The sequence below is a fragment of the Rhinolophus ferrumequinum genome, chromosome 5 (genome assembly GCF_004115265.2).
Source record: "Rhinolophus ferrumequinum isolate MPI-CBG mRhiFer1 chromosome 5, mRhiFer1_v1.p, whole genome shotgun sequence".
NCBI classification, from domain to species: Eukaryota; Metazoa; Chordata; class Mammalia; order Chiroptera; family Rhinolophidae; genus Rhinolophus; species Rhinolophus ferrumequinum.
The window spans coordinates 71,238,439-71,263,604 of NC_046288.1; the positions used below are offsets into that span (position 1 = coordinate 71,238,439).

Here is a 25,166-nt window from a genome sequence, read left to right on the forward strand (position 1 = left end):
CAGATTAGAAATAGTTATCACAACTTTAAATGCACATGCTCTTGGAGCGATAAATTCCATCTTTAAGAACATATTCTAAGGAAACATTAAGGCAAGAGTATAAAATATGTGTCAAAGATGTGCACTGAAGTTTAGTAAATTTGGAAATCACCTAAAATATCTATCAATAGGAGATAACTTGTGATACAGTTTCTGTCAGGCAGTGGAATACCTAGTACTTGTTTAAAAGGACATTGTGTTGCTGGGCTCATGACTCTCTTACCCTACAATTTTTTTCCTTTCTTGTGGAAATGGAATCAAGTGACTAGGGCAAACACCTATTTTTCTTATGCACCTCTGGGCCCAATTCCCAGAAGACAGAGTGAGTATTTGAAGCAAAGGAGGAGAACTTGTGATGTTTGCAAATTCCTTTAGACAGTTCCTCTTTGTTGGAGGTTATGCTGAATTGCCTGCTGTGTCTCTCTCTGAGAACTGGGGTGGTCGGGGGTTAGTGGTGGTGTGGGAGGGGAGAAAGATGCTCCTCTATGTCCTAAATGAGAGAAGAGACTTGAGATTGGGAGGGGCCAACATTCACAATTTCAGCCTGGAGAAGGAAAAGAAGTAAGGGTGTTACTGGCCCAAAGTCCATGTGCCATATGCTTCGAAAGGCCAAAACTCAAACCATCTGAGGCTGGAGTAAGGAAAGGTTTATTGATCTAGAAGATGACAACCAAGAAGATGAGAGCCCGGTGGTACCTTAAATCCATCTTAAGAAAGTACAGAGTTCAGATTTCTTTTATGTCAAGGGGAGGGACAAGATGTGATTGATGACCTCAGACATCTGGGCGCCTGCAGGGGTGCAAAGAAGACCGTGCTAGTTGCTCCGAGTCTGGTCATGGGGTTCCTACAAATCTTTCATAAACAATACACACCCCACCCTTATCTCCTCAAGCTGCAAGCAGAACTCCTCTAATGATTAACATGTCTATATGTAAGACTAAGCAGAAACTAGTAGCCTGAAGGCCATGGAAAAAAGCACGCATGAACGAAATGAGGTCAGAGAGAGTTACCATTTCACTCTGTTACAAGGGCAGCTCTCACCTTGGAAAGGTGGAACCCCACAGGAACAGACCTGTAGGACACTAGAGGGCCGCTTGTTTTCTGCTCCCAAATCACTGAGAGAGCCTCCCTGACTTGGGGCCCACCATCCCTCAGCAATCTATGCATCCCACAATTAGACAGAGGGTTGGAACAGTATGGGCTAATTCTTGGACTTTGCTTAACACTGAGTGGTGTTTGCCTCTTTGGGCCCTGAAATTTCCACTTTATTGCAATAAGTATAAGTAAAACGTAGACCTGGGGTGAGGCATGGCTGGCCAGCCTGAATTCTGATAAGGTCTTAAGATACCTATTTTTTTGAAAGGGAAAGATGTCCAGAATTTATTAAGTAGAAAAACTGTGTATGTTGTGCTTTCTACTTTTTATGTTAAAAAGCACACAAGTATTTTCATAGAGAAAATATTTTGATGGACATACAATCAACGCGGTAACAATGGCTATTGCTGGGTGATGTGTTTTGGGAGGTGATCCTTATTTTCTTCTATATACTTCACCACTGTCTGATTTTCTTTTTCCCAATAAACACACGTTACTTTTATAAACAGAAGAAACAGAACTATTTTTTAAAAATATGCCAGTGTGTCAGATAGATATTATTGGTCTAAACAGGTAAACGTTGGAGCCCGGCAGTCAACAATGATACATGGAAAAGCACGCAGTACAAGGGTGATTCCAGATTGCAGGCAGAGGGTGTTTACTTTCTGACTCGCGTTATATCCCTCACTAGATGCTGGTTGTCACGTCTTCTTCTGTGTTATGTGGAAGTAAAAGGGATGTCAAAAACTGGTCTGCCAGATGGAGGTGTGTTATGGGCTGAATTGTATCTCCCTAAAATTCATATGTGGAAGCCCTAATCCCTAGCACCTCAGAATGAGACTGTATTTGGAGATAGGGTCTTTAAAGAACCATTTAAGTTAAGATGAGCGTTAGGATGGACCCTAATCTAGTCTGATTGGTGGCCTTATAAGAAGAGGAAATTAGGCTCACAGAGAGACACTAGAGATGTGTAAACACAGAGAAAAGACCAGGTGAAGGCACGTGAGAATGTGACCATCCACAAGCTAAGGAGAGAGGTCTCAGAAAAAAACTAAATCTGTTGACACCTTGACGTTGGCCTTCCACCTTCCAGAACTTCAAGAAAATAAATAATTTCTGTTGTTTAAGCCACCGAGTCTGTGGTATTTTATTAAGACAGCCCTAGTATACTAATATAGGATAGTCACGATTGTAAAGTGTTTGCATGTTGAAATGTATAAATACTTCAGCCCAAATATTTTCACAGATGCTGCCCTTTTTGTCTTAATTTAGAATACCTTTCTTCAACAAATATTTTATAAGAAAAACCTCATCAAATAAGTTGTCTCTACTTATGATTCTGCATAATTATAGGCCTCCTAAATTTCATTTCATTCCAGTACAGAACATAAATTTATCCAATTAAAAATAGGTGCTTCAGCAAATGAGTCATTCTGTAAGCTGAGATATTCCAAAATGCAATTACAGCATTTCAACATTAATATTGTGTACCATTCGAGGGCTCATTGTTTAGTATCTCCTGTGCTTCTGAAAGGATAAATTTCAAGTTACCTTCTTTGCAAATCTTGCTGCATTTTGGCACTTCATTTGATCAACACTTTGATTAAAAATTTCCATAAGCACATGAAAGGATGTCCACTTTTATTGGCCATCAGAGAAATGTCAATTAAAATCACAATGAGATACCACTAAACCCTAGAATGGTTAAAGTAAAAAAGTCTGACACCACCAAGTGTTGACAAGGGTGTGATACAACTGGAACTCTCAGACTTTACTGGCAGAAATGTATTTACTTTGGCAAATAGTCTTCCCTTATAAAGTTAAAGATTCATTACCATACAACCCAGAAATTCTACTTCTGGGTATTTACCCAAGAAAAATGAAAATACATGTCCAGACAAAACATGTACATAAATGGTTATAGTAGCATTATTTATAATAGCCCCAAACTGGAAATAACCCAAATGTTCATCACCGAGGAATGGATAAACAAAGTGTGATATGTTTATACTATGGAAAACTACTGATCAATAAAAAAAGAAAGAAATACAAATATAGACAATAACATGCACACATCTCAAAAATATTATGTAAGTGAAAGAAGTCGGTACTGGATGAGTCCACTTATATGAAATTGTATAATATGCAAAACTATAATGATAGAAAGCAGACCAATGGTTGCTTGGGGCCAAGGTGAGGATATGATTGAATACAAACGTGTATAAGGAACTTTTTAAGGTGAGAAAATCATCCCATATCTTGATTGTGATAGTGGTTAAATGATTATACAAAATTACAAAAACACACCAAACTGGGCACTTAAAGTTAGTGTAACATTCCAACTGATTTTGAGCAACATACAACTAAACTTTGGAGGACTTGTTATATAAAGACTTTGATACACTGATGGAACACTTACATTGATTTACAAAGTAGTTATTACAAGGCTTAAATATTTTTAATATCAGGTTGAAGACATTCCACCAACTCTTTGAGGAAGTACGATCTTCATTTTGAAGATGATAAAGCAGGCTGAGAGAGCATGAATAACTTGCCTAAGGAAATTGCTAGTAAGCGGTGAGGCTGGAATTCAAATGAGGTCTGAGTTCAGAGCTCACATGCCATCCACTGCACGCCTCTGACTCCTTAATTGAACCTGACATCAGTATTTAACATGGTCTTTTGGGGCCATTTGAACATGTTGTGATTAGCATTTAATGATGGACCTCACTTTTTACCTGTTTTAACTGCTGTTTTCCTGTTGCATCCTCTACCACAATGACGTGCTCTGCCAGTGGTCTGAGAATGTCTCGTGTGCCCCTCCCCCATGCCTAGGTCTCCTCCGTTTGAATCACCCACTCAGTTCCCCATTGCTATGTATCAGCGGTTCACACCCAGGAAAGCACAGTCCTCCAAGGATTATCTGGAAACATGTATGTTCAGGAGCATTTTGGAGCCAACTGGTACCCTAGGCAGAAGTCAGGGATGCTAAACGTTATGCCATGCGTGAAGCGTGAATGAATCATCCAGCTCCAAGTCACCAATAGCACTTCCCTCAAAACTTTGGCTAAATCCTAACTGTCCTTAGCCAGCCAGCTCAAGTCTTCTCTGCGAGGCTGTCTCTGCCCAACCCGGCCCAAGTCACCTCTCCCTCTTGAATGACTCCAGGCTGTTGCTACCTGTGCTGCTCCTGCATACCTCTGAGTCCTAAATTCTCTGGTTTTCATCTCTTCTCGGTGTAAAAGCCTGCCCGCGGAAGCACCTTGGAGGCACTCTGGCTTCGGGGAGCCAGTCTGCGATTCGGTTGTACTCAGCCGTCCAGGAGCATTCAGTGCTTTGCTTGCTCAGTCAGTCATACAGTGATTTAGAAAGGCTTCAGTCGGCAGTGCGGTAGGAATTTCTTTGGGGATTGTAGCTAGAGAGACGGGATTAGGGGGGCTTTCTACAGAACGAGTGTAAATATGTACGCTATAGATGCCTAGGAGAGACCCTGGGTGGGGCTGGGGGGGGTGAGGTCGGGGGCTTCAGGAACGGTTGACCTTTGCCTGGGACTCCCAGCGGCATCAGATATGGCTATCCTGAAACCTCCAGTAAGCACTTAATTCTGCACGGGTAGCCACCATGATTCATGCACCAGGCCATTAATCCAGTAGGAAGCCGCTAAATGGGCAGACGAACAAAAACAGGAGGCCCTTCCGAGAGCCGTAAATTCTCTCTCAGGACAGCTTTATATACTTGAAAGTGAAGGGTATCCAGAGCACCGTGGAAAGTACCTGGAACTTAAGTTTCTAATAGAAACCTAGGAAATTCGATTCAATCACTAACAAATTGAAGACTTATTTTGTACAAGTGGCTGGGCTGGCACAGAGATGAATGAAAAGACATTACTTAATCTTTCAGGCGTTCAAAAACTCGAGAGAGTAATTCTTGAATGCTATTTTGCCCTCCCACGCACCCATATCTAGTGCTAAGAACTAGCTGCTTAATACCTTCCCCAGACTTTCTCCTGCTCTTCACCTCTATTGCTGCTTCCGGTTTTCAAAAACTCTGGATGATGCCTGCAACAGCCTCTTAACCTGGTTTTCTTTGGCTACTCCTGCCCCATTCTGAGCCAGCATCCACACCGCAGCAGGTGAACATTTCCAAAAAGCAATCTGATCATATCACTCAGTAACAGATGCAAAACCCTTTCATGGCTCTCTATTGTTTTAAGGATGAAATGTGAACCCCTTACCAAGGCCCTTCACCACGGCAGCCATGTTTGCATCTCCAGGCTTTCCGTAATATAATTCTCCCATCCAGACATCCAGACCTTTGGGCAGTTTCCCAGAGCTCTATGCTCTAACTTCCACCACCTTGCACCATCTGTCCCAACCTCCAGTCCAGATAACCAAGCTTTCAAGATTCAGCCCAGGTTTCATCTTCTCCTCCTGGTTCCTGGGTGAGAGGCACCTTTATTTGTGCTCCCCCCACCACTGTGCTTTCTCACTCGTCATATACACCATATCTGACTCCTTATTCATCTCTCCCAATCAACTAAACCACAAGAACTATATCTGACTCATCTTTGCACTGCACCTAGCAGTGTACCTGGTGCCTAATAGGTGCACAAAAAACACTCGCTGAATGCATTTGACTCAGTGCCTATGCAAGGTCATCATAATAAGTTAGACAAAAATGGCTCATTCAGAGATGCATTTATCTTTATGTGGCTCCTATTTTGTTTCTAATATTGCACTTGGAAAAGTTGCTATGGACAACTGAATGCTTCATTGTCACTGAAGGATGTCTGGGAGTAGTAAGATCTTAGAAAAGAGACAAGGTTTATTAACCTTGGGGAAATCAAAATATAAGTCTCCTCTATAATTCTGTCTCAGAAATGATATGAACATTTGTGTTCCAAGTGCTATATGCATAGAAGAGGTACAATTTAGTAGGTTGAAGATTTTGGTTAATTAGTTGAGTTTGCAACTTCATGATTTTGTTAAACAAACTGGCTTGCTTTTAGCTTGGTTTTATTTATTTGGGATGTGTATTAGTTTCCTAAGGCTAGCATAACAAATTGCCACAAACTTGCTGGCATAAAACAACAAAAATTTATTCTCTCACAGTTCTGGAAATCAGAAGTCCAAAATCAACATGTTGACAAGCTGTGTTCCCTTCAGAGGCTCTAAGGGAAAATCCTTTCTTGCTTCTTCCAACTTCTGGCACCTCTAGGCATTCCTCACTCCATTCTCTGCCTACATCTTTACATGGCTTCTCTTTTTCCTGTCTTCTATTCTGTCTCTTCCAAGGACACTTGTCATTGAATTTAGGTAATTATATCGGTAAGCCATGATCTCATGTTGTGATACTTACCTTGATTACATATGCAAAGGCCCTTTTCCAAATAAGGTCACAGGTTCCAGAGATTAGGGAGTGTACATGTTTTTTGGGAAGTTTGGGGGAGGGCACAAGTCAACCCATTATGGATTAGAAATAGTAATTTTAAATACACTTATAAAAGCCATTGGGATGAAATTCTGGGTGTTACATAATTATTTCCACCTTAATTAAGCATAAATAACTATTTTGAAATTCTTAAGAGGGGTCTTACTTCCTCAAATTGGAAGAAGCTGCAACTGGGTGAGCATTCAGTATTAATATTAAATGTGGACGCCACCTACTTGTTGCTAAGACCCACAACTGGGAGAGCTCTGAAGTAATAAAGCTGAACTCAGAATAACATGTTGGGGCACAGATAATAAACCTAATTATGTGGTACCTGTTAACACATTTGACAATGTAAAATGGCTATCGAAATACAATAGATATGTTGAGTCCAGAAAGGACACTTAGCAAATTAATTTTTCTCTTGGGTTTTTTTTTTTTTTTAATTTATTGGGGTGACAATTTCTCTTGGGTTTTAAAGCCATGAGTTTGAAGGGGTATAGGTGGAAACCATTTTTTTTCCCTTTAGAGCTGATGATATTTCATGTTCATTAGGGAAGAAGCAAGGAGAGACATTAATTTTAGCACTCCTTGACCATCAATTCTAGAGTCTATGATAAAATGAATGGGGAAAAGTAGTGCATAAATAATACTATAGTGCCATTAAATCAGTCAGTTCATCCGGTCTAGGGTTTGGCAAGCTATGGTCTCAGGCTAAATCTAGTCTACTGCCTGTTTTTATAAATAAAGTTTTATTGGGACATAGCCATTCATTTACATATGACTTGTGGCGACTTTTGCACTCCATTACAGAGCTGAATAGTCAGGACAGAGATATAATAGCCCTCAAAGCCAAAAATATTTACTGTCTGTCCCTTTACAGAAAAAGTTTGCTAACTTCTGATTCTACTCAGTCAATAATATTTAACTTTTTTGGACATATGCTATATGCTAGATGCTGTGTTGTTTTATATGCATTTTTCATATAGTTTTATTTCATCCTCAAAGCTACACTATGAATTGGTTATTATTATTGGCATTTAATAGATGAGGAAACTGAGGCTTAAAGGACCAAGTAAATTGCCCTGGATAATAAAACTAGTAAATGACAGAGGTGGGACTTGAATGGATATCTGTTTGATTACTAAACATTTATCCAGCTAAATGCAAACTTTCACGTCTCCTAATTACCTAAATTAGCACAGAGGACCATAACTATATATATATATATAGTTATGTATATATACATATATACATATATATATATAGTATATAGTGGCACATATTTGTTGTTGCTTTGTGAAAAATACAAAAATGCTTTTAAAGTCTTATTAGAATATTAAAAAAAAGCTTTAGCTTATTTTAGTAATTCAGTTAGTATTTAATTATCTAAACTGTCCCATATGCAAAGAGGCAATGAATTCATCTGTGAAGTGAGCTCTCATCTCTTGGTTATAAACATGATTAAAATGAAAGTCTCATTCAAAAGCTACACGAGATGGAAACTTGACCAACAGTTTTCATATAATATTGTGGTTTTATTGCAAGACTATCTTTGCAGTAGGGGAGAATGCCTCTAGCCATTTTATCTGAGGACCAGTACTAAATTCCCCCTACCTGACTCTCCTCACCCTGGTTCTATGTTCAACAATCAACCTACTTGTTATTCAGGGCTGGTGCACTGAACAGTCACGGGGCTGGGCGGTGTACCATTCACACTGCAGTTCACGTGAATAGCAGTCCCCACAGTTCTGTATATAGCCTGAGAACCTGTAGGTAGGTGGCCCTGGAAAGAATGGACAGGTCTTGTTGACACTTGTAGTTTTAGTGAAAATTACGTCACTTGTAAAATAAATAGGTCTCCAGTTGTGTGCATTGCTATCTGAACATGAATTAATGTGAGTCTACCCCTGAAACTGGTTAATTTTCTCTGTGCTATCACTATCAGAATTTTTGATTTGGCAGATCAGGAACCAGTCCCTGGAGAGTTGTAATACTGCCAAGGAAAAGATGCTACATTATGAGGTCTCCAGACAAAGGGCTATATGCAGACTTCTTATTACTACAATTAAGCAACACATCTTCCCATTTGTGGAAGATGTTTTGCTGTGCCATTCACAAATAAAGGATAAACCCCAGATGTCGGGAATGCTGCTGGCAGCTAGCCCTCAGCTGTCTAAAGGGATTATAACAGTGAAGAGGGCTGCCTTGTCCTCTTGCTCCAACTTTGAAGTTCCAATAGCTTCAAAGGGTCAACCGATTTTCAGAGTTCCCAGTCGAATTGGCTGAGGCTCCTGCTAAGACTGTAGCAGACAGCTCAACGTGTCCCTCTGGCACTCCTGCTTTCTTCCCTTCCTTGCACAGAAGCCGATACACTTCCTGCATGCTAATCTCCATCTCAGCATCTGCTTTCTGGGGAAGCTAACCTGTGATACCATTCAAACCTCAAAAATCAGAGACCCCCACCTTTAGGGATGGGTAATCCATAGAAATGATGAAGAAATCTCCACTTACTCATCCAACAATTATTTATTGAGCACCTATTATGAGCCAAGTACCTCCCAGGCACTAAATAGATATAGTCTGTCTTCTTGGAGAACTTTCTAGTGTGGGAGGCAGACAAAAACAAATAAGTTAATAAGCCAGGCAGAGACATGTACTTGAAGAAAAATAAAACAGCATGCAATTTAGAATTAGGGGCGGGAGGAGCTGCCATACGGCGGTCAGGGAAGGCTTTTCTGAAGCAGTGACATTGAGCAGAGACCCAACGGAAGACAGCAATGCAAGGGCTTGGGAGAAGAACATTCCCAGCAGAGTCAACTAAAATGCAAAGGCCCGGTGGGAAGGAGCACTGAGTTTTTGAGGAACAGCACGAAGGCCAGCCTGACAGAGAAGAGTGAGCAAGTCAGGAAGTGGTATGGGCTGAGAGCAGAAGCCCAGACAAGTGCCTTGAATAATATTTTGAGCACAGTGGGAAGCATTCAAGGGTTTTGAGCAGGAGAGTAACAGGATCTGATCACTGTGACTCAATGGGGGAAGGCGTGGACGCAGGGGGCCAGGGAAGAGGCACTGCAATAGTCTAGGGGAGCAATGGCGGCGACCTAGACCAGTGTGGAGGTGGTGAGAAGTGGCTGGATCTGCAGATGTACTTTGAAGGTGGGGGCTCAGGACTTGCTGATTGTTATGGATGGACTGACTGTGTCGCCCCCCATCTTAATTCATATTTTGAAGTCCTAACCCCCAGTGTGAATGGTCTGAGGAGGTGGCACCATCGGGAGGTGATTAGGATTGGATGGAGGATTAGGGTGGAGACCTCATGATGAGATTAGTGGCCTTATTTCTGGCCTGAGCACATGGGTGAGTAGCTGGTGCCTTCTTATAAAAGAAGAGCAAGACACCAGAACTTCTTCTCACTGCCATGTGAGGATACAGCAAGAAGGCGGCTGTCACCAAGTCAGAAGAGAGTCCTCACCGGAACCCGACCCTGCTGGCACCCTGATCTCAGACCTTCTGCCTCCAAAACTGTGAGAAATACATTTTTGTTGTTTAAGCCACTCAGTCTGTGGGTACTGTTACAGCAATCTGAGCTGACTAAGACCCTGAAGGGTTAGATGAGGGGATAAGGGTGGGGAGAGAATCAAAATGGCTCCTTTGTTTCTGGCCTGAGCACATGGGTGAGTAGCTGGTGCCATTTACTGAGATGGGTATCCTCCCCATTTATAGGTTTCTAGAATCTCTTGCGCAAATGTCAGAGGACCCATGTGATAATTTGCATTTGCAGAGGAATCCTTCACTGTATGACTGAGGACGCTCATGCTGAAGGCAGTAGAGGAGATAGCATTTTAGTTAATATAAATATGCACTTATTGTTTCATAAAAGATAATCCTGGAGGGGAGGGGAGTGGTCAGGGAGACTGTGGTCAGGGCACTCTGCTTTTATTATTACTAGGAAAATTGTGATCTCTGTTGTAAAACAGAATTAGTGGTGATAAATTAGCTAAAAATAAGTTAAAACCAGAGGAGTATTGGATGCATTTGGGCCTCTCTGGTCAGTTCTGCTGGCATTTATTGATATAATTATAGTTTTGGTCTTTAACTTGATGTGATAAACTTTACTTACATATCTCATAATGTTGAACCATTCCAGCAGTGTAAAAATAAAATCTACAAGGAAGTGGTATATCATTTTTTCAATACACTATTGGATTTGATTTGGTAATAATTAATTAGCTAACCAATTTACTTATTCATATTTAATGCTCTTTCAAAAATAAGCTTAGGTATTTTCTAGTATCTTTCATTTTCTATTTTATTAATTTTTAGCTTTTATTTATTACTTCCTCCTACTTTCTTTGTTCTCTTTCTCGTTTCTTAAATTGACCACTTATCATGTTTTTGCATTTTTAAAATAATAAAAGCATTTAAGTCTATAAATTTCCATTTGAGTATAATGCTGCCTGTATGCACTGGCTTGGGAATGAAATATTTTCCATGTTGTTAATTTCCATACAATTTTTCAGTTTTGATTTCTCTCTTTGACATAGGCTGTTTAATTTTGTTTTATTTTCAAAAGATAGTTTAAAAATTCTCAATTGTTTCAGATATTTTTCACATAATTTTGTTGTTGACATAATTTTATTAGTTTATGGTTAGCAAAAATCAAGCTATAGAACTACGCATTTCAAAAAGATTTTCTTTCTGAACAACTATGTGACCAATTTTTGTTGAAATAAGTAACAAATTCTCAAGGCCTAGAGAAAGTGGGCAAGAAAATAGCTTCTTAGAGTGGCATAAACATTATTTAATTTTTCTATGTTAGTAGAAAAGTAAAGGTTGCTGGTTAAAGATGGAAAATTTGTCACATAATTTTACTCTGCTCTACCAGGTCCTCACTAAAAGCTACAATAAATGGCTTTTAAAAAAAATTGCAAATCCACAAGGACAAAGAGAATAAGCAGAGACAAAACCGGCACCTAATTTTGTGAGCTGAAATGTAGATAGGTGAGTGGTAATTGATTGGGGGCTACTGCCATAAAGTAATGACACTGTAAACAGGAACCTGACCCTCCCTTGTATCTTTCATGGTTCCTAACAAAGGGACTGGCACATAACAGCGCATTAACAAATATTTTTTAATAATGAAAAATACAAGTTAAAGAGGGAAAAGTAAATACTAGTGGAATTCAAAAGCCTAGAACTTTCATAAAATTAGGGACTAAAATGAGGGGGAGTGTTGTGAATATACGTACAGAAACTTGGTTAAGCTTGCAAAAGTAAAGAAAAGAGAATATAAAAAATGACCGATTTACAGACTCAATAAATCTAAAATGGGATGGAAGCAATGAAGCCGAGTGAGATATCATCATGAAGAAAACGGTGCACCTGATTTAAGACGGAGGCACGAGTAGAAGGTAACAGGGTCAAACACATCATGTATGCTCCACAGGAAATCACAAGGTTTCTTGGAAACCCCATGAGTTTCCTTTCCTTTCCTACACTTATGTTCACGGCATATTTACAAAAACTAATGGCCATGAAGAAGATAGAAAGTGAGCACCGAGATAAGTCCACAAACCAACCTTACTAAAATAACCCTTCTCTTCCATTAGTTTTCCCCATGTTTCCTGATCACTTTCCCATGCTTTACCACCCCTAGCCTAAACCCCCATTTTCTTTGTCTTGTCATGTCTCCACAATGCATTAATGTTTGTTTAAAAGGTACATATAATATAATCTCTCAGGCCTATCCACTTCTTTGGGTTTTTACTTTCTGCAAAGGCCTTTGAATGCATAAGAAATAATAAACCTTTTCTCCTGTTAACCTGTCTTTTGTCGGCCTAATTTGCAAGGTCCCAGTCACTAAACGTGAGGGGGTAGAGGAAAAAATTTTATTTTCCTCCTTTACATCAGTTATACTTTCTCAGTGTAACTGGAAAAGAAAAAGGAGTGCACAAAATTAAATAACTGTCCTGATTGGGTCAATGAGACCCAGTCTCTGGGCATTGTTTTTACCTCCAGTCATATCATCTCTGGTGGAACTCTCTAGAAGCTGTTTATTATGATGCAAATACGTTGGTGATGATTTGCTCTTGAAAGTCAAGCTGACTGTAAATGTGGAGGCAAGTCTATCATTTCTGAGGGAATCCATGTGTCCTTGAAGTCACGACTTGTTGGGTATTTGAGGAAACAAGCTTTATACAGGAGACATAAATGATCTGGTAAACGGGCACCAGAATGTTAGTTAATCATTCATGTTCCATTGTTATAAAACAAAACCACATCCTCTCTTCAGAGATGAAGTGAGGGACTGAGCTGTGTGAGTAGCGTCAGTTGGGTAGGCTTTCTGCAGAAGGCAAGCTTTCAAATTATAGCTCTGTCACTGCATGGCTCGCCATTGGGGCGAGTTCCTTTCCTTCTCTGAGCCTCAGTTCTTTACTTGCAAAGGTGAAGATTCACTCACTCCTTGTTTCATTTATCGAGACACTATTATTTGGGCACCCAATGTGTGGTAGTCACTGGGGAAGGAATAATGAGCAATCACAAACACGGTTCCTTACAGGTAATAATTTCTATTTCATAGGATTGTTGTGTGGATGAAATGGAATAACTAAAGGGTTGGTGCAGTAGTTAGTGGTATTATTATTAACCTTACATTATATTTGATCCAAATGACTAATTAGAGCTGCCTGTCTTGGAACTCGGTCTTATTTGTTGAAGATCTCCAGCTTTTTGGGGAACACTCGCTTGTTCTTACTTTCCACTGCTCCTTCTGGCCTACTGAAGTCCCACCACCACCTCATTTACCTTGCTTACCTCTTTGGATCTGAACAAATTAGTAGCAAAAAGGAAGGAAGGGGCCAGGAGGTACCCTCCTCTCCCCCTCCTTTTACCCCATTCTGGATTCCCTTGGTTAGCGCATTCTAAGAAAAAAAATTCATTCTTTCAACATTGTTGAATACCTTTTATACATTGTATAGTATACTAAATGTGAAATATACAAAATTGACAGACTATGGTCCTTGACCTTGAGAAGCCAAGAATATTCCAAACCCAAAATTCTAAAAATGGACCATCTAGATGGACCTCAGAATCTCCAAGAGTGTAAGAAAAGGGGTATTCTTCAATGAATGTTCGGGACAGTGTTTGGCAAATCATTGGTCTCATAATTTTTATAAACTCAGATGCTATAGTGTCAAATGAGCATAGAATTTTCCTTGATGTCTTAACCATCTGCTAACTACCTTTCTGCCTCCAGTTGTACTCACTTTTATTTTAGCTGGACATCTCCTAACATCTTGAGAAGGAAATGTTTCTAAGCTATAAAAACCTTGGAATGTGGGCGGGGGTGGTAGATGAGGGTAAAGGGGATCAAATATGTGGTGATAGAAGGAGAACTGACTCTGGGTGGTGAACACACAATGTGATATATAGATGATGCACTACAGAATTGTAGTGCACCTTAAATCTACGTAACGTTGCTAACAATTGTCACCCCAATAAACTTGAATTAAAAAAAAAAGAATTTGGAATGTGTTTTTCAAAAGCACATTTTTCAACATTCAAGGAATTTCAAGAAATGTACCATTTGCTTCAGGGCTGATGATTTAAAAGGTCTCTCTTGTGATGGCTTCAAATAAGTTGGTGGTTGGAAAGCTGATGCATGAATATAAGGCATTATTATTCTACAGTGATACTTCAGAGGAAGAAACTAGTTAGGGGAATATTTTCCTTACTAACATTTTATCCCTGCTGAAATAAGTCAAAATACCCAATGTTCTTTGCATTCAGAGGTGACACCGGTACCAGCAAACTGTCAGCTGCTGTCAATCCCGGCCTTTGGAAGCAATGTCACGGTGCTTTTACTTGCTTTTCAGTTTGCTCAGCATGTCTTTGAAGCACTGCCTCTACTCATCTCTTCCACAGCTCACTGTTCAGCCAAATTGCACTATTTCAGCAGGAACTCAGCTAAATACTTAAAAGCGAGGGGGCCAGCCTCCTCCTTGTTGAGGATTAAAGCTTGTGTTTTTCAAAGAGTGATCCTCAGGTAGGCAGCAAGCCCATTGCCTGGGGTGCTTGTTTTACGTCATATTCCTGGACGTCATTCCCAAACCAACGACTCAGAGACTCTGGGAACGGGAGATCGAGTAACCTGAATTTTGAACAGACGCCTCTGGTGATTCTCACGCACTGTTGGTCAAGACCTCCGAGTTGAGGGCTTTTACAGTTACTGGCTATGTTTTGGTTGAGCCTCATGTAGTCCTTTACACACAGGGACATCAACAGTCTGCAGAAGGCCCCTTCCCAGAAATACACCTGAATATCACAAGGGCAGGTCTGTTCAGATGATTCAAATCTTCCCAGAAAACTCTCTGTCCCTTAAATATATTATGGCTTATGTTTTGAAAATGTCTCACGTGCAATCAAACATACCTTTCTAAATGGCTAGGTAGATCCTGAACAAATACAGAAAACAAATCAAATTCAAAACATTAACGTACTTTGAAAGAGGAAGAGCTCAAAGAGTGGGAGTAGAATTATCACCTTCCTTGGGAAGGGAAAAGGCCCTCAGCATGGCTGATACGCAAGACCCCTTTCAGGTATTGGTTAAGAAACCAAAAATAAGTGCGATACCTTGGGCTTCCTCCCCAGACAGATATACTTCCAGCCCTGTTGTGAGCAGACTGTAATTCTTCCTCTGGCCGCCCGGAGCTCAGAGTTCCATTTCCATCTGCATGGTTTCTACAACTGTAGACAACATTTCTATCCATCTCTGAAAAATTTTTTCATTTTGAAATAATTATAAATTTGTAGGAAATAGAAAAAAAAAAAAAAAAAAAAATGCACAGGGATGTTCCAAAAACCCTGCACCCAGTTTCCCCAATGGTAATATCCTGCACAACTATAAACTATTGTACAATATCAAAGCCAGGAAATTAACACTGGTCATTGGTACAATTCACAGCTTATTCAGATTTTACCAGTTTTACATGCATTTTGTGTGTGTGCGTGCGTGCGTGCGTGTGTGTGTAGTTCCATGGAATTTTATCACATGTGCAGACCAGTCTAACCACTACCACAACTAAGCTACAGAACTGTTCCATCACAGCCACACCCACTGCTTCCACCACCATCCCCTAGCAACAGCTTCTCCATCTCTACAATTTCCCACAATTATTTTGAATAGCATTTTAAAAGCCTTGAGGCAACCACCAACCATGCTGAGCTTCCAGCCTAGACTGTACAAGCTGTCTCTCAGGGTACCAATTACTGTTTTTGTCAGTGCTCTAGTTACAAAGTTACATACATTTTTAGTGCTCTGACTGTAATCCTAATATTTCTAAAAGCATTATTCTGAATGTACAATTTTGCTGAATGTGTGGTTTTTTCCCCCATCAACGTCTATTTTGTGTCACAGTAGAAATATCTATGTAATGGCCCCAACAGAATAGAAGTTTATTTTTTTACCCCCAAAAGAGTCCAAGGAAGATATTCTGCCTGGCAACCATTTCTCCTCTAATCGGCAATCCAGTCACCCAGACTCCTTCCATCTTGTGAATGTGCCACTTTGATGGTTAATTTTATGCATCAAAGTACTGGGGCACAAAGTACCCAGAGATTTGGTAAAACATTATTTCTGAGTGTGTCTGCATGGATGTTTCCGGATGAGATTAACATTTGAATCAGTACACTGAATAAAGCAAATTGCCCTCCCTCCACAATGTGGTCAGGCCTTATCCAATCTGCTGCAGGCTTGAATAAAATAAAAGCCTCAGTAAGAAAGAATTCTTTCTTTTTGCCTAAGTGTCTTGGAACTGGGACATTGGTCTTCTCCTGTCTTCGGACTCAGACTTGGTCTAGAATTTACACCATCGGCTCTCGTGGTTCTCAGGCCTTCAGACTCAAACTGGAAGTAAACTGTTGTCTCTCCTGGGTCTCCAGCTTGCCAGCTGCAGATCTCAGACATTTCAGCCTCCAAAATCATGTGAGCCAATTCCTTATAATAAATCTATTTCTCTCCATATAACCTATTAGTTCTATTTCTCTGAAGAACCCTGACTAACACAGCCACCCTCTAGGGCCATGGCATAATTGCAGTTATATCTCTCTAGTAGATGGGTACAGGGAGAATGGAAGAAGTACTTATACGTTCCGTTGTCTAGAACAAGTCACATGGCCACATCTAACTGCAACAGGGGCTGAGAAACGTTGAGATCAAAGGACATCTCTCTTCTATGTAACTTCTAAAAGTGGAGGTTTCCTTAGGAGGAAAAAGGGAAAAGGGGGAGAGTAAAGGACTTTGCACTAGGCAAAAAATAGTGCCTGAAATAAGGATGAGTGCAAACATGAGGCTAAAAATTTTCATCACAGAACTGTTTATAGTAGTGTAAATATTTTAACAGCTTAGATAAGCCATAATAGGAGATTGTTTAAATACTTTATGATGAACTCATATAATATAATAAAATGCAATTTTAAAAATGATGTTTTAGAAGAATACATAGTTTAGAATGACATGGAGAATGTTTATAATGCACTGTTGAATGTAAAAAGCAGGTAAAAAAACATATATACAATGTATTCCTTCTTTTTGTAAAACAATAACAACAACAACAAAATAAATATGCGCACAGAAGAGAGACTGAATGGATACATACCACAATTTTAACAATGGTTACCCCTCTGGGAAATTATAGGCGATTCTTATTTTCTTTTTTTCATGTGTAGTTTCTAACTTTTTGGAAATATAGCAAAAATGTGCTACACTTGAAATAGAAATTTAGAAAGATTTACAAGGATGGTAATGAATATAGATGACCATAAAACAAGGATAAAAGGGACAAGGTTGAAAGAAGGAGCTGATGACCTGAGTTTGAATCCTTGCTCTCCAATTTACTAGTTGTGTGACCGTGGATGAGTATTAACCTTTCTAAGTCTTGATTTCCTCACCCATAAAATGAGAACACTGCAAATAAAAATATCGATCTCCCCGACTTGTTATGAGGCTTAAGTAAAATTTGTTCTTATAGTTCAGTAGTTGGCACACAGTAAGTGCGCAAAGAGCTTAGCCACTGTTATCACGATCATTATTAATAAGAATAGTTGAGTGTCTTAGGGCAACTTAAGGTCATGGGGTAACATGGAAGTTTTTGAATATTCTCTCCGCTCCTGGGCCAAATATCAATCTTCATAAATAAAGGCTACTTCCTCCAAATCTACATTGCTTTCCTTTCTCATCTTGTTCATAAGCTTTCAGACATGTTCTTTGTTATCAATACCATTCAGCCTAAACTCTAATCTCATTTAAAAAAAATCCCACAGAGAGAGATCCAAGGTAGTGGAGTAGATAAACACTGTGCTTGCGTTCTTCTGTCAACACATTACAATTACAATTACAGAACAATCAACCTGGAGAACCATATGAAGTCTAGCAAACAGAAGTCCTACAACTAAAAATATAAAGAAGAAGCCACATCGAGACTGGTAAGAATAGTGGAGGTGTGGAACGGGCCCTACACCTGCGTGTGGCAGTGGAGAACCAGGAGGGATACCTCCACTGCCATGGTCTCCCTGAGAAGACCGAGGGACCCCAGTTCCCCACACCAGCTCCCCAGCTTGGAGTACTGAAGAGGAGCCCCCACAACATCTGGCATTGAAAACAGCAGGGATTCCAACTATTCAGGTGGTCCAGAAAGCTGTGGGAAAACCGGATGTTCTCTTAAACAGCCCACACACAGACTCACTTGTTCGTGGGCACTTACCTTGGGCTCCAGAGGAGGGATGATGACTTGGGGGGCTTTGGAGACATTCGGGGGTGCAGACTGAGGTGTGTGCCTGCATGGGGAGGACTGGAGGATAGTCGGCATTTTCCGGGTGAGGGGTACACATTCAGGCAGCCGGCAGGCAGGCAGGCGCCATCTTTCCTGTGTTTTGAGCCCGCCTCCTCTGGCCATATCTGAACCTGATTGGCCTGTTGAGCTCCACTGCTCTGCCCTGACTCACTGGGAACCAACCCTACCTAACTGGTGCACAACTGGAGGCACTTTCTCTGTGAGCAGCCATCCCTGCTCTCTTTCTTGGAAAACTATCAGAGTCTGACAGACCCCAGGCAGGCAGCAACTGGCCTCTGTGTGCTCTGAGACTTTTGCTGAGTTGCTCCAGGCTCAGCACTGGCACCAAACTAGAATTTACATCAACATGGTAACCACAATTCTTCCAACTCTAGTGACTCCCTGAGGCCATGCCTCACCCAACTCAGTACTGCACAAAATGTTATCAGTGGCTGAACCTTAAGGGAGCTGGCAGGTGACAGCAGGCCTCAGGCTATCCTGGCTTTTGCGGAGCTACCACAGGCTTGGTACTGGTGGCCGACATCCTCAATTTGCCACATGGCCTCTCCCACATGCCTCCAGGTCTAGCACAGGCAGCAAACAACAATGGATTGCTTTATAGCTCCTACCAGGTAGCCCCCCCACCAGTCACAGGCAGTGGCTGACCGGGACCTGCACTGGAGCCCCTCCCAAGAGGACCTAGAACCAACATAGTTGGAGGTTGGCTTCAGACCACAGCAGAGCACCACCCAATTAGCCCCACAAGTGGCACACACAAAGGGTGGTCTCAACAGGCACCAGAGCCTGCTGTGGCAAATCCCACTCAGTGGGGTAAGCCTCCTGCACAGCAGTCCATAAGCTGTGGACATGGCCAAAACCCACAGCCAGTCAGCCTGAGGGTCAACCCCACCCACTGACATGCCAATAGCAATCAAGGCTCAACTATAACAGGAAAGTGCACACAACAAACACAAGGGACATTCCTGGAGCACCTGGAGCAGGTGACCAGGGAGACCGTGTCACTGGTCCTCACAGAACAAACTGCTACATAAGGCCGCCTGGCCAAGACTGGGGGCTGGGGGGTGTAGCAGGTCTACCTAATACATAGAAATAAACAGAGAGGCAGCCAAAATGAGGAAACAAAGAAATGTGTTCCAAATGAAAGAACAGGAGAAAAATCCAGAAAAAAGACTAAACAAAATGGAGGCAAGCAACCTCCTAGAGACAGAGTTCAAAACAATGGTTATAAGGATGCTTAGTGAGCACTTCAATAAAGAGCTAGCAAGCATAAAAAAGGACATGAACCCATGAAAAAGAACCAGTCAGAAGTGAAGAATAACTGAAATGAAGAATGCACTAGAAGGAATCACCAGCAGATGAAGCAGAGGATTGAATCAGCAATTTGGAAGACAAGGTAGCATAAAACACCCAATTGGAACAGCAAAAAGAGAAAAGAATCCAAAAAAATGAGGAGAGTTTAAGAGACCTCTGGAACAACATCAAGTGTAACAACACTCGCATTATAGAGGTACCAGGAGGAGAAGAGAGAAAGCAAGGGATTGAGAACCTACTTGAAGAAATAATGACTGAAAACTTTACTAATCTGGTGAAGGAACTAGACATACAAGTCCAGGAAGTGCAGAGAGTCCAAACAGGATGACCCTAAACAGGCCCACACCAAGACACATTATGATTAGAATGGCAAAGGTTAAAGACAAAGAGAGAATCCTAAAAGCAGTAAGAGAAAGGCAATTAGTAACTTATAAGAGAGCTCCCATAAGAGTGTCAGCTGATTTCTCTATAGAAACTTTGCAGGCTGGAAGGGATTGGCACAAAATATTCAATGTGATGAAAAACAAGGACCTACAACTATGATTACTCTACCCAGAAAGGCTATCATTTAAAACTGAAGGACAGATAGGAATGGCGGCAGCGGGGCGCACTTTCTGAGTTCTCCTCTGGATCTTATTACAAACGGGACCTATAACCCATCAAAGAACTCTTTGCTCATCACACAGAACAGCTAAGAGACTCGTGGAAGGATTACTTGAAGGTGCGCTAATTGGACGAGCAGGGGAAGGAAGGAAGGGAGCGGAGTGAAAACGCGCGGGCCCATGGCGGGGTCCCGGCCGGTGGCGGCGGGGTCCCGGCCGGCGGCGGCGGCGGCGAAAACCGTGGTGGCACCCGCAGTTCCAGGCACGCACGGGATCCCAGGGCGGAGCGGAGAGCACAGAGACCAGGAGGTGGGTTCTTTCCCTGCGTCCCACGGCTGATCTCTCGTGCCGGGAGGGTGGCTAGTGGGCCCTAGGGTGGACAAAGAACACAGTCTCCATACCTGGGCCCCTCCCCCCGCTCTTCCAATCTTACCCCCGCCCTTCCAGAGACTTAAACTGGCCCCTGAACTGAGGAGTAGTGTCAGATTACAGAGGAGCGGTAGTAGTGCTCAGGCTCTGGGAAGACTGACAGGCAGCCCTGACCCAGGGAAGAGGCTGGGAAGAGTGTGATTTTGGCTGGGCTAGGAGAGAAGAGACTCCTCCACCCCCAGCCCCCACCCTTTCTGGCCTGCCTAGGGCAGGGCAAGTGCAACTGCAGAGACACTCCCAGGGATCAGCAGTAAGCAGCAGACACAGCTCTGGGCTTTCAGCAGCTCAGAAATCTCCCGCCCGCACCCCCCATACACACACACACTGAAGAAGTGCCCTAAGACTCAGGAGTACTGGACACGGCGCTGGTGTTGCTACTCTCAGTGTGCATATGTGCAGGCAAGGGCAGAAACTGCACTGACTTTGTAAAAACTATCATCCAGACCCCTCAGGCCCATGCATTTAAATCTACAGTCCCAAAGTCACTCTGGGCACCAGGTGACCGGCTCTGCCTGCACAATAAGCAGGGGGCTCTTTGGTACAGCAGAGGACAACCTGGACATTACTTGGTGGGCTTAAGCCAAGACTGGCGCTGCTTTTTGTTTTGCTTTGTTTTGTTTTGTTTTGCTTTATCTTTATATCTTTGATATCTTTGCCTGTGTCGAGTGGGGGTTATCGGGTGTTTTTACATGTGAATGTATTTGATTTTTTTCTATGTTGTTGTGCTTGGTGATTTGCTTTGTTCTGAAACTGCCCTACCAGGGCCCAGCTTAAGAGGCACAAGATTCAACATATCCAGAGGCCAACTCCAGACCAAACCAGAGTACTGCTGGGTTTGACCTACAAACCCAGTACACAGAGGGAATTCTCTGCAGGCACTAGAGCCCATAGAGGCCAAAGCACATTTAAGTGGTCAACCCTCACGCAGCAGAACGCCCTGCGGTGGGCAGAGCCAAGTCTCACAACGAGTCAGCCTAGGAGTTAACCCCACCTACTCACAAGCAAAAAGCTTAAAGATCTTCTTGAACAGGACAATATACACAACACAAGAGTCACCTTTGGAGCACACGCAGAGGAGAAGAACGAAATAGTGCAAGTCAAATATAAAGGACACATACTACATAAGATAACCTAGTAAGAACTAAGAACTCTAGGGGATCTACCTAATACATCAAAACAAACACAGAGAGTCAGCCAGAATGGGGAAACAAAGATACACGTCCCAAATAAAAGAACAGAAGAAACCTCCACAACTGGAACCAAATGAAGCAGAGGTAACCAACCTTTCAGAGACAGAGTTCAGAACACTGGTGATAAGAATGTTTAAGGAGCTTAGAGAAGACATAAAGAAGGATGTAGAAATCATAACGAACAACCAGTTAGAACTAAAGAACACAATTACCGAAATTAAGAACTCACTTGAAGGAATTACCAGCAGGTTAGATGAAGCAGAGGATCGAATCAGCGACTTAGAAGACAAGGGAGCAGAGATCACCCAAACGGAACAACAGAAAGAAAAAAGAATAAAAAACAATGAGGATGGCTTAAGAGAACTCTGGGATAACATCAAGCGCAACAACATGCGCATCATAGGGATACCAGAAGGCGAAGAGAGGAAGCAAGGGATTGAGAACATATTTGAAGTAATAATGCCCGAAAACTTCCCCAACCTGATGAAGGAAACCAACATACAACCCCAGGAAGTGCAGAGAGTTCCAACCAGGATAAACCCAAACAGGTCCACACCAAGACACATTATAGTTAAAATGGCAAAGCTTAAAGACAAAGAAAGAATCCTAAAAGCAGCAAGAGAAAGACAGAGGGTCACATACAAGGGAATTCCCATAAGACTATCAAATGACTTCTCTACAGAAACATTGAAGGCCAGGAGGGAGTGGCAGGAGATACTCAAAGTGATGGAAAACAAAGGCCTACAACCTAGATTGCTTTATCCAGCAAGGCTATCATTTAAAGTTGATGGAGAGATAAAGAGCTTTCCAGAAAAAAATAAGCTAAAGGAATTTATTACCACCAAGCCAGCATTGCAAGAAATACTAAAAGGACTTCTGTAAATAGAAGAAAGATCAAAACAACCTAACTACAAATTTAAAAATGGCAATAACTATGTACCTATCAATAATCACTTTAAATGTAAACGGATTAAATGCTCCAATCAAGAGACATAGGGTGGCTGACTGGATAAGAAAGCAAGACCCTTGTATATGCTGTATACAAGAGACTCACCTCAGAACAAAAGACACACACAGGCTGAAAGTGAAGGGTTGGAGTCAGATATTTCATGCAAATGGAAATGAGAAAAAAGCTGGAGTTGCAATACTTATATCTGACAAAATAGACTTTAAAATGAAGAACATATTAAAAGATAAAGATGGGCACTATATAATAATAAAGAGATCGATCCGACAAGAGGACATAACCCTCGTAAACATCTATGCACACAACATAGGAGCACCTAAATATATAAAACAGGTACTGACTGACATAAAGACAGAGATCAACAGTAACACTATCATAGTAGAGGACTTCAACACACCTCTGACAACAAAAGACAGGTCTTCCAGACAGAAAATCAATATGGAAACAACAGCCTTAAATGATACATTGGACCACTTGGATTTAATCGATATTTTCAGAACATTTCACCCCAATGCTGCAAAATACACGTTTTTCTCAAGCGCACATGGAACATTTTCCAAGATAGACCATATGTTAGGCCACAAAACAAGTCTTGATAAATTTCAGAAAATTGAAATCATACCAATTGTCTTTTCTGATCACAATGCTATGAAATTAGAAATGAACTGCAGGAGAAAAACTGGAAGACACACCAATTCATGGAGGCTGAATAACTTATTACTAAATAATGAATGGGTCAAGCAGGAGATCAAGGAAGAAATCAAAAGATATCTCGAGACAAACGAAAATGAAAACACGACGACCCAAAATCTATGGGATGCCGCGAAAGCAGTCCTAAGAGGGAAATTCATAGCTTTGCAGGCCTACCTAAAGAAACAAGAAACATCACTAATCAACAGTTTATCTTCACACTTAAGGGATCTGAAAAAGAACAGCAAAATAAGCCCAAAGGGAGTACAAGGAAGGAGATAATAAAGATCAGAGCAGAAATCAATGAAGTAGAAACCACAAAAACAATACAAAAGATCAATGAATCCAAGAGTTGGTTCTTAGGGAAGATAAACAAAATTGACAAACCTTTAGCCAGACTCATTAAAAAAAAGAGAGAGGACCCAAATTAATAAAATCAGAAATGAAAGAGGAGAAGTGACAACGGACACTGCAGAAATACAAAAAGTTTTAACAAATTACTATGAGCAACTATATGCCAACAAATTTGACAATCTGGAAGAAATGGACAATTTTCTAGAGGCGTACAACCTTCCAAGGCTAACTCAAGAAGAAACAGAAAACCTGAATAGTCTGATTACCACCAGGGAAATTGAATCAATAATCAACAATCTCCCAACAAACAAAAGCCCTGGACCAGATGGCTTTACAGGTGAATTTTACGTTCAAAAAAGAATTATTACCTATTCTCCTCAAGCTCTTCCAAAAAATCCAGAAGGAGGGAAGACTCCCAAACACTTTTTACGAAGCCACTATCACCCTGATCCCAAAATCAGACAAAGACACCACAAAAAAAAGAAAACTACAGGCCGATATCTCTAATGAACATAGATGCAAAAATCCTCAACAAAATATTAGCGAACAGAATTCAGCAATACATTAAAAAGATCATACACCATGATCAACTGGGATTCATCCCTGGTATGCAAGGGTGGTTCAACATCCGCAAATCAATTAATGTGATACACCACATTAACAAAATGAAAAATAAAAATCACATGATCATATCAATAGATGCAGAAAAAGCATTTGTTAAAATCCAACAGCCATTTATGATAAAAACCCTTAAGAAAGTGGGAATAGAGGGATCATATCTCAACATAATAAAGGCCATATATGACAAACCCACAGCTAACATCATACTCAATGGGGAAAATCTAAAACCATTCCCCTTAAGATCAGGAACAAGGCAAGGTTGCCCACTATCTCTGCTTCTGTTCAACATAGTGCTGGAAGTTCTAGCCACAGCAATCAGAAAAGAAAAAGAAATAAAAGGCATCCAAATTGGTAAGGAGGAAGTAAAATTATCATTATAGGCAGATGATATGATACTATATAGAGAGAACCCTAAAGACTCCACCAAGAAGCTATTAGAGCTGATAGATGAATTTAGTAAAGTTGCAGGATACAGAATTAATATTCAGAAATCAGTTGCATTTGTATATACCAATAATAAAACATCAGAAGGAGAAATTAAAAAAACAATCCCATTTACAATTGCTCCAAAGACTATAAAATACCTGGG

At 41.1% G+C, this 25,166-nt stretch overlaps 1 long non-coding RNA gene across 2 annotated transcripts in view; it reads right to left on the reverse strand.

Annotated features, from left to right (window-relative positions):
- The window catches only part of LOC117022262 (uncharacterized), a 56,292-nt gene that overhangs the window by 15,907 nt on the left and 15,219 nt on the right, over positions 1–25,166 (reverse strand). Inside the window, exon 4 of one of the 2 annotated variants that reach the window (XR_004423015.1) lies at positions 16,383–16,822. The exons of the other annotated variant lie outside the window; for it this stretch is intronic. This is a non-coding gene — a long non-coding RNA (uncharacterized LOC117022262). Of the gene's footprint in view, positions 1–16,382; positions 16,823–25,166 lie in introns of those variants that run through there. 2 annotated transcript variants of the gene reach the window in all.